The sequence below is a fragment of the Hipposideros armiger genome, unplaced genomic scaffold (genome assembly GCF_001890085.2).
Source record: "Hipposideros armiger isolate ML-2016 unplaced genomic scaffold, ASM189008v1 scaffold_211, whole genome shotgun sequence".
NCBI classification, from domain to species: domain Eukaryota; kingdom Metazoa; phylum Chordata; class Mammalia; order Chiroptera; family Hipposideridae; genus Hipposideros; species Hipposideros armiger.
The window spans coordinates 2,094,492-2,104,398 of record NW_017731561.1 but is presented as its reverse complement, the minus strand read 5'-3'; the positions used below and the strand labels follow the sequence as shown (position 1 = coordinate 2,104,398).

The 9,907-nt window shown below is 43.6% G+C and overlaps 1 protein-coding gene across 8 annotated transcripts in view; it reads left to right on the top strand.

Moving 5' to 3' along the window:
* Positions 1-9,907, top strand: part of EBF1 (EBF transcription factor 1) — a 382,581-nt gene that overhangs the window by 228,282 nt on the left and 144,392 nt on the right. The gene's annotated exons all lie outside the window — the stretch shown is intronic.

Genomic DNA, 9,907 nt, shown 5'->3' with positions numbered 1-9,907 from the left:
TTTTCTTTTTATGGAATATTTAGCTTGTTTCTTTTCCTTGAAGCAAATATTTGTCAAATGTCAGCTTTCTCTGGCAACTAGGAGTACTTTTCTTTCTCTGTGTCTTGTGCTGGGGATGGGTGAGGGAATTTAACTTTTGTTTTTACTCAGAGGTGATTTGACATATGTTTTTACACTAAGTTCTCAAAGACACATGACTAGATGTCCATCCCTTCTCTGAAGTTCACTGTTTCTGGTACATAAGTTTATCATTGCATTTATCACATGGTATTGACATTACTATTGATTAAAAAAAATTGGATATTCATTCTCAAGATTCAGTGTACATCGAAACTTTTTGAATACCTTACCTCCTAACCTGCTCCCACCAGGACAAGTTCCCAGATATTTCTGACACAGGTGGCCTGAGAACTACACCTTGGTGAGCTTCCACAAGGGCCAGGAGGAAGCCGTCTCTGTACTTGGCACACAGTCAGTGCTTAGTAAATACTGGCTGAATGAGAGATGGACTGAATAAAGAAACAGATGACTTAAGGCAATAATAGGCTAAACCAAGAAATAGCAAACCACCCAGAGCTTTCAGCACTGGGTTTCAACAAAGTCATCAGCAGGTCTGTAGAATTTTGGAGAGAGGAGATCTATTTCATAGTATTTGTCACAAAGGGTCTTTTGTCCCTTTGGGTTATGCTTAAATGTTTTAAGGACAATGGCAAGTTTAACTTGGAGATACTATTTTAAACTTTGTTGTTGAGGAATTTTTAAGTAGGAAATTGAGGAGACCAGTGGCGTGGAATCTGCCCAGTTGATACTCTTTTATGAATTATACATATGTGAAACTAATAAATGATCTACACTGTACAGAGTGTGAGATGGATAGCTCTTAACTGTTCTCATTCGAATTAACTGGCAAATCTTAAAGCACAAAGACTTTGGACAAGACGCTCATCATTTTTAGGACGTAATTTATCCATTGCAGAATGGGGGCAATATTCCCCGGGTTCCATGCTGAATGATAGTCACTTCAGTGTTTACAACAATAAAGTTCTTTATTTTTTCTTAAATAATGCCTATTTATAGAAAATTCAGAAAATATCGGAAAAAAATGGAAAGAAAAAAATAATCTTTGTACCGTAATTCAAAGTTAACTGCTCTTAATATTTACAGTGAGTTTAAATCAGATATTTATTTACTGTTTTTCATATTCAGTCGTACTAGGTGATGTGAATAGAAAGGCCCTCTAAAGGGGTCTGTAGTGTCATGGACGGGGCAGACAATTACTCAGGTGACTGGAGTGCAAGATGTGAAGGCCAAGTGTGACAAGAGTTGTAATCGAATAGAGGAGGAAGAGATGAATTCTAGCTTGGGGTTTTGGGAAGGTTTCATGGACACAGTGCGTTTAGGCTGCACCTGGAGGGCTAAGTAGGATTGTGGGAAGCTGAGATGGTGTAGGGCCCAGGAATGCAGCCTATGGTGAAGGCCACTTCACCTTCATGGCACAGGATGTAACACAATGTGACTGAAGCAAAAAGTGCTGGAAGGTGAAGAGTAAGGGACCAATGTGTCTGCAAAGGTGGAATCTTGACATTATCGGGACTTTGAAGATTCCTGGATCCAGCCCCCACCAGAACACACAAAACAGGTTAATTTTTTATGAGTATTCAACCTTACTTGGCAATTACTCAAATACTCTATCATCCTCAGAGCCAAAGATTTTTCCTGGAGGTTTGATTATAAGTGCTTTCCTTTCCTTTTTATTTTGGAGAAGCACTTGAACCAAAGTTGTTGTGATCATGGTACCATTGGTATTAGGGAGAAGAATTGGTACATGTTAGGCTCTCTGGGATTATTTGTCGGTTGCGTAAATGAATGATATTAATATGTTTGTACTTCATAAAGCTTTTTAGAAAACTAGTGAGTTGAGCACCCAGGATTGCCCACATGCTTCTGTTAGTGTGCATTTGAGCTTCTAGATCTCTTTCTGCTGTCTATCACATCCGCAGGGGAAATTAATATTGAAACCTTTTGAAGTCCTTAGGAGGAAACGTGAAATTCTAACATGAGATTCTAAATGAATATGCTTTAATTTTAAACAAATGAGTATTAAGTAGAGGGGTATTAAAAGTCTTTCACTTTCAACCTGTGGCTTTCTGACTGCAAGAAAGACATTCAAAGATAGGTACTTGTATGACTGGTAAATACGTATAATATAACTAAATCCTTTTTTTTTAAGATTTTTATTGGGGAATTGGGGGATGGGAACAGTGCTGGGGAATTGGGGGAAGGGGAGCAGACAAGTTGCTGTCATTTTGTTCTTCAGTCTAGTTGTGGAGGACGTTGCTTCACTGGCCCAAGTTGGCACCATCATTGCGCTCTTCCCAGGCGAGGCAGATCAGTCGCCGGCTTCTGGACGGCCGCTCACTGCGGCTGCTGGCCGCTCACGCTGGCTGCTGGCTACATACGGTAGCCCACGGCAACCCACTGCCACAGGGGCTGCAGCCGGTGACTCACGGCAGCCCAGCTCCAGGTTGAGCTGTTGTTCAGCATCTTAGCTGTGGAGGGCAGTGTCACTGGCCCTCATATGTGGGATCTGAACTGGGGCCCTCTGGCATCCCAGGCCAGTTCTTAACCATCGTGCCCCTTGGCCGGCCCATAACTAAATCTTTAAGATGAGGTTCATTGACTCTTCCCAGGAGACCCTGGTTCCATTGGTTTTGATTTGGCTGTCATTCTCTAAATTTGGTTTGGCTCTATGACTAGACCCACCCACTGGGCTTTCATTATGGTTAAAACCCATTTCACATGGGCAAGAGTCATGAGCAAAATTGGAACTTATAATTGGGAATAATCTAGTGACAATACCAGAAATTTTTATGCTTACTTTAGCTCTAATTCTGAATGAATTTGGAGATGAAGATAAGAGCATAGCCAGATATGGTCAATGGTCCATGCTCCCATAATATAATATACATAATATACAAAGGAATGTAGTGTAATGGATGTGGGCTTGGAGCCAAACTGCCTACCTTCAAACCCCAGCCCTGCCACTTACTAAATAGGAACCCTTGGGCAAATTACATAACTTCTCAGTGTCGTTATCCATAAAATGAGAATAAAAATAGTACTTCGTAGGGTTGTTGTGAAAAGTATATGAATTAACACATGTCATGCACCAAGAACAGGGCCTTGCACATGGAATACTCGTGAGTGTGCTCTACTAACTACTGAGTTGAGGTGTTGAGGCCCCCCTACCTCACGCTTTATGCTTGGCTCTGTGGGATGGGTCGTTGTTGCTGAAGCAGAGGTACCATCGCACTTATGTCTTTTCCAGCACGGGGCGCGATCTGCATCAGTGACCCAGAGTCCCGAGGCCTGATGCCTGTTTCAGACCCTCCCCGGGTCTGCAGGAGCTCTGTGTCATGTGACTCCTGGCAGATCATGTTCCTTGGAATGGAAACAGTTTAAGACAAACATGTCCTCAGCCTGTCCCCATCCCCGAGAAGGACAGACCAACACTTGGGTTTGTGTTCCTGCTGCATATCGAACTATTAGGATGATTCCAATGTCTGCCCAGCGCCAGTGTTTGTACCTTACTACACTGTGGTAAGGATCACTTGGCATTCGAGTAATCTTTGTAGAAGAGTACCTCTGAAGATGAATGCCTTCTCTACGATACACAGATTGCATTGCTCTGGGTGTGTCAGACTCGCTCGTTTAATTTCCAGTCAAACCTTTCAGTATTCGGTGTTAAGCGACTGCACCCTTGCTCTGACTTCCCTTCTCCGTGTCATTTCTAAAGAATTGCAATTTTTCCACATTGGTCACTGGGTATTTGTCCTCCCCTCTCTCTTTTCACTATCCTGGTGCCTTTTCCCACCTTGACTGCTCGCATGAGAGACCTATTTGCAGTGGGTTCTTTTTCTTAAAACTATTTTTAAATTCTTTAGTCTGTTGCTATGCTATCCCAACACTTTTTTTTTTTTTTTGGAAATCCTTTCCACTACTTATATTCTCTTACCAAGGTCAAACTCTGACTCTGAGGTAATGAATGCTTTTTCAAGTTGATCATGTTCATCTCTTCAGGCTGAGAACACTTTCCAGAAATGCCCAAGATCTCAGGGACCTTGGCCAGGAGAAAAGGTAAACTCCTTGAAGTCAGTGGCCAATAATAGGGGCAGACACATGCTGTCCCCCAGGGATCCCCAAGATAGTGCCACTGCTTGGTATCATTCCACCTCCCGCTGTGGAGAGGGAGGACGCTTTGCTTCAGCTACATGGAGGCCCCTCCGTGATCTTATTTCTCCCCTTTTCTCCTTCCTCACCTCTCAAACAGAGCTGCAGGGGTTTGAGTCAAGGCAGGTCCTCTCTCAGTACTGCGTTTTCATATCAGAAAAGGAGAGAAGCTCAGCCTGGTGGTGAGAAACCTTTGCCCTCACACAGCCTGCCCTTGTCACATCCGTGGGATTTTGGCAGACTTATGGGTATCATGTTTTCACATGGATGAACTGTACTCTGCTGCTACTTCTGTGTACCAGGAACCCAAAATGTTGACATTGTAAATAGAGTTTTCTCTTTCCAGCTGTTTTAGCTCCCCTGTTTTCAAGGGAGACCTATTTTTCATGGCGGTGGCCATAGGAGTCTTGTTTCCCTCTCCACGGAGGGCTCATGGGGTGTTGATGGCATTCTTGTAGCCCTGGGCAGTCGGGGTAAGCAGAGCTGCTCTCTGGTTAAACGTTTCAACTTGGGAGAATCCCTGTACTCGTGAAAAGTCTTCCTTGGTTATATCTGAGCAGTAGACTTGGTCTTGGAGGCAGGCAGTTCTGCACTTTATTCCCAAAGCAAAGATGATGGTGTAGGCCATGGAAAGGGGCCCTTTGAATCATGAGGCATTTCCCTCTCTGCCCTCCAGTGAGTGCATGTGTGTGGGAGCAGCTTGAACTCACACAGAAGGGACCCCACAGTTTTCTCCACGCAGCTGTTTCCTGCATCAGGCCAGAGTGAGTCTCCGTGTTCTGCATATCTTTGGGAAGGATCATCTGCCACATAACCATCTGTGGGCATAAGTCAGAGGAACTTTCGGGGAGCCGTCAGACTGCAAATGGGGGTTTTATATCTTGGTTTAGGTGTGCCTTGATGCTTTCCCTTTCCAGCCTGGACATTATGAGGGCAGCTGAAAACATCCAGACGTGATTTTTCAGAATTTGGTTTGGGGAGGTAAAAACTCAACCTGCTCAGCCCAGATCTATTGCAATGCTTTGCATAATAATTAATGATGTACAAGCTGTTGCTTAATGGACAGTTTTACTGTGTGTGCCCTTCAGTTGTGACTAGCTGGAGTCCTCCATGATTTAAGCTGCTACCTCTCTCCTTTACATGTCTTGCCCAATTGGATAAAACTGCTGGAGTCATTTTTGTCTCTCCTTGGTTTCTGCTTCCTCACTTTTTGTAGGTCATTCAATGAAACTTTTAATTTGCATTGGTTTATATAGATATTTCCCACTTTTCTTAACCTTAGCATTCAAAGAGAGAATTTTTTTTTTTGTATCTGAAAATCTCAACATCTCTGAGTGCCAGGCAATGACCAGTTGCCAGGGATAAATGATGATGAAAATAATTATTCCTTTTTCTATGCCAGTTACTATTTAAACACTCCACCTATGCTACTCATTTAATTCTCAATTACATTCTGAGGTCAGTTCTGTTATTTCCCTCCATTTTACAGATGAGAAAATTGAGGCACAGCGAGATAAAATAATTTATCTGAAGTCACATAATTAATTAAACAGTGAAGCTACACAGTGGCCCTGGGAGAGAGGTACTGTTATTCCCATGTTTTAATGAGACCACTGCGGTTCAAGGGAATAGTCGAAATTTACTCAGGCTTGTCTTACCTCCAATCTGAACTCTTGTCCACTATGCTCTACTATTGTCTGTATTGCAGAGGTCCTGGGTTCTGTTTAGCTGAACCCATATTTACAGGAAACCTGCTGGATTCTGAATCCTGTGCCATGTACTAGGTCCACAGAGCTGGCTTTTTGTTATTTTACACCATCATTTACTATAGATGGTTCAAATTTTGTTGGAGAATTCATTGAATTTTCCTCTTGAGAGAGCCTAAGGTACCTCTGGTATCCAGCACCATGCTAGCGACGTGGAAGCTACTCAATATACTGAATAGCTATTGGTTGGTAAAATGTGATACAAGGAAATCATTGAATAAACAATTTTGTTCCACAAACCTGTGTCCCGTTCAGTTAATGTTCAATGATGAGCCAATGTCCTACATTAGCCTGACTGATGAACCTAAACACGACTTTTTTAATAGGATGTCACTTTTGGTTTTATGACTGTCACTATCCTAATTGAGATAGTAGATGACAAAGTTTAATGGCTCAAGTATTGAGCTCTTATTGGGCTGGCTTTTGAAAAGCTAACATTATGCTGGTAAAATCATACAATTAGAAGTCAGGACATATGGTTGATAGTTCTAGCTCTCGTGACTAATAAGAGTGTTTCACTATTGTCATGTCTCCTGATCTCTCTCAATTTTCTCATATGCACGATGAGGAAGTCAGGCTAAGCGATGGTCAAGGTCACTTATTAAGTCCTGTGATTCATGGAGAAAACTCACACCATAGTAAGTCCTTTTGGCAATGTGGGGTATTAGTTAATTTTGACTGTAGATAAGTATCTTAATTGTATTGTGTTTTAGTTTTTTTGCCTTTTAAATGGGTTGGTTATTTGCGGCATGCCTAATTGATAGGATTTCTGTGAGGATTCAGTGAGATACTGGGGATAAAGTGCTTTACACAACATGATATTATTCGTATTGAAAGTTAATGGAAAAGGGCCAGGTTTCTCCCCACCCTCTCCCCACCCCCTCCCCGCCCAAAGACTGGAGTTCGGTCCTGGTCGGGCTATTTCCTGGAGTTTATGGAACTCTTTGGAACTCTACAGGGTCAATAGGGGCTTTGTCCTGCTGCAGGTCAGCTTCCCACGGTTGGGATAAGGCTGCCACACTCTCTCTCCTGACAACACTTTATCAAATACACCCGCCACACAAACTGTGGTAATTCGTTAGACAAAGGTGAGGTTTTGAGTTACAATAACCTCCGCTTTGTTAAAAGCCCCCGCAGAACCTGAGATCTTCTCCGCAGGCCAGCAGACGTGCACGTGTCCCTGGGTTTACAAATGCCTTAAAAACAGTCTGATAAAACCATCCCTTCAATTTGTGTGCCCCGTCTAACTCTGCCTCTCAGTGCGGGTATTTTTAGCTCCTGCTTCTAAGTCCTCTCAGTTCCTTTAAGGAAGCGCGATCCTAAAGGGTCAGACATTTGGCATATACTTAGGGGAAAACTTTGAAAGAATTCCTGAGGCTCCCCCTGGGGTAGGGCTGGCTTGCCCCGAAAGAATCGGCCCTTCAGAACGTCTTTGCCACATAAGGGCTTGTGTGAGGCCCCGGGCACCAGTTGACTCCGTGTCTTCCCCACGACAGATGGTCAAGCTTTCAGTTTCAGCAAGTGATCCGCTGTGGAGAGGGAGGGCAGGAGCTTCTGCCAGCATGCCAAGTGACAGGGCAGCTTAGGGTAATGGGGATCCGGTGTGTGCCCGGCATAGCTTTTGTGCTAACGACGGGCTGCTGACAGAAGCCTAGCCCCTGCTCATCCAGGAGGCAGAAGATTCCCTGCTCTCTTGATTCTGTTTCTCTCTGGCAGAGCTAGTGTCCTGTTTGCCTGTCTTTCAAAACCCATTTTGGCACCAGATGGACCCCCTCATGGTGGTTAGCAGTTGTCTGACTTGAAGATGCCAGAGGGTGTGCTGACAGCTCCTTCTAACACAACCTGAATCTGGCTGTCGGGTCTGGGCTCAAATGGCTTAAACACACACAGGCGGCAAATATTATCCACCCCGAGGAACAAGGGAGGGAGGGAGAATGGCAGTGACGTCTCCCTCCACAATATTCATGTTTGCGGTGTGGAAATAATAATACTAATAACTACTGTTACTTGTATGATTGCTCGTACTTACTTGTATTTGTACAGTTGCTATTGTGGTACAATTGCTGTCGATGGTACAATTAGCAGTTAATATCAATACTGTACTATGCCTATTATTACTAAAATTACTATAGCATAATGGTTAAGGGCACAGGCTCCGTCCAAACTTGAGTTCTAGATTCACACTTACTGACTAAACTTTGGGCAAGTTATTGAACTTCTCTGAGCTTCAGTTTCCTCATCTATAAAATGGGACTAATAGCAGAGGTCATTTAGGAGGATTAAATGGGAAAATGTACTTGAATCTTTTAGCACTGTGCTGGGCATGAGGTAAGCACCTAGTACATGAAGTTGTTACTATTATTACTGCCCCCATCGCCCTGCTTACTGTGTGCCAGGCACTATACACCATCGCAGTTAATTCTCACAATTGCTTTATAAGGTAGGGACTGTTATTATACCCAACATATACATAAGGAAAGTGTGGTGCAGCCAAATTCAGCTACTTACCCAAAGCTACACAGCAGTGCCTGTCAGTGCTGGGATATGAGCCCCATTCTGGGTATTTCTAAAGGCTGTGGCTTTTCCACCATATCACACCGACTCTCACTGTCAACTTAGTGGTAATAAGCTCTCTTCTGGGGCTTGAGATGGCTTTTAAATATGCCCTTGCAACTAGCTGTACTTGAAAAAAGCATCCAGTTTTCACATTTCGGGTGTCTTTGGACGTAGGCTTGAACCCCAGCAAGATGGCACTCTTACTATCCTGAGCTCTTCTACTTTCAATAGTTTCTGAAAGCCACTTGTGGTCACTAGGGCCACCCAGCACCTGCCTTCTGAGAGCTCAGAGGAAAGGGCCAATGCAAGGTCACTCAGGAGTGTGACTATTCCCTCAAGCCCTGTCCTTTCCCAAGTCTACCTAATGGAAAGGGGACACAAGTCAGAACCAGCCGATGGCCCCAGGGAATGACAGCATTGCTCTTAGTCCTGGGGAAAGGGGTGGCAGGGCCAGATTTCACTTTGCACAGTTGGGCTTCAGCCGTGTTCCATGAGTCATTTGTCTTATATGAAAGGCTGATAAACTTTGGCCTCTGTGGAGAGAACCTGGAAGCAGGGGCAGTAATACTCAGAAGCATGCTTTTATGGATGGGCAGCTGAATGTTGCATGATGTCGAAAGGGCCATTTCAGGAAGATGTTTCCATTTTAAAATGTTATCCTTTTGGTTGACCAAGTTATTGCCCCTTTTCAAAGAGTCATTCCCACACCATACTCCCCTTTTGGCAGATGATGAGAGACCAGGAAGAAGAGAGATTCTTCTGGGACTTCTCTCAGTGTAGGACTCAGAAATTGGTTCAACTCGGAGCGTCTTTGCCCTGTGCTCTCATTGCGCCAGTGTTATTTGGTTGGTGGACTTTGTGCTCAGAGCTGAATTCAGGCTGAGGCATCGTGGTGTGATAGTTCTTCACAAATTACGTGTATTGAGGTGGGAATTTTACTCCCGTGTAGATGTGAGGTGGGAAAGGTGAAGAAGGAAAATTCCTACAAGAATTTAACTGACTGGCATTTTAATCATTCTGATATTTTTTGGAAAATATTTGGGCCTGAAATCACAGGGCTAAAAGTAAAAGAGAATGAAGCATTTAAGGTGGCCTTTAAAATGCTTCCTCCACCAAACCTGGGCAGGTGGAAACCATACAGGTGGCCACATGGATGCCCTTAAAGGATGCCTTTGATATCTGCTGCCTTTACCTGATGGACTTCCACAGTTGCGACATAAGAAATAACTCGGAAAGTTATAGGGTGACCGTCTAATTTATCATCCATAGCAGGATACTTTGGCAAGCTACAATGGGTATTATTAATGCTTACACTAATACAACGGGTGTCAACTGGGATTGTTCCTGGCTCATTG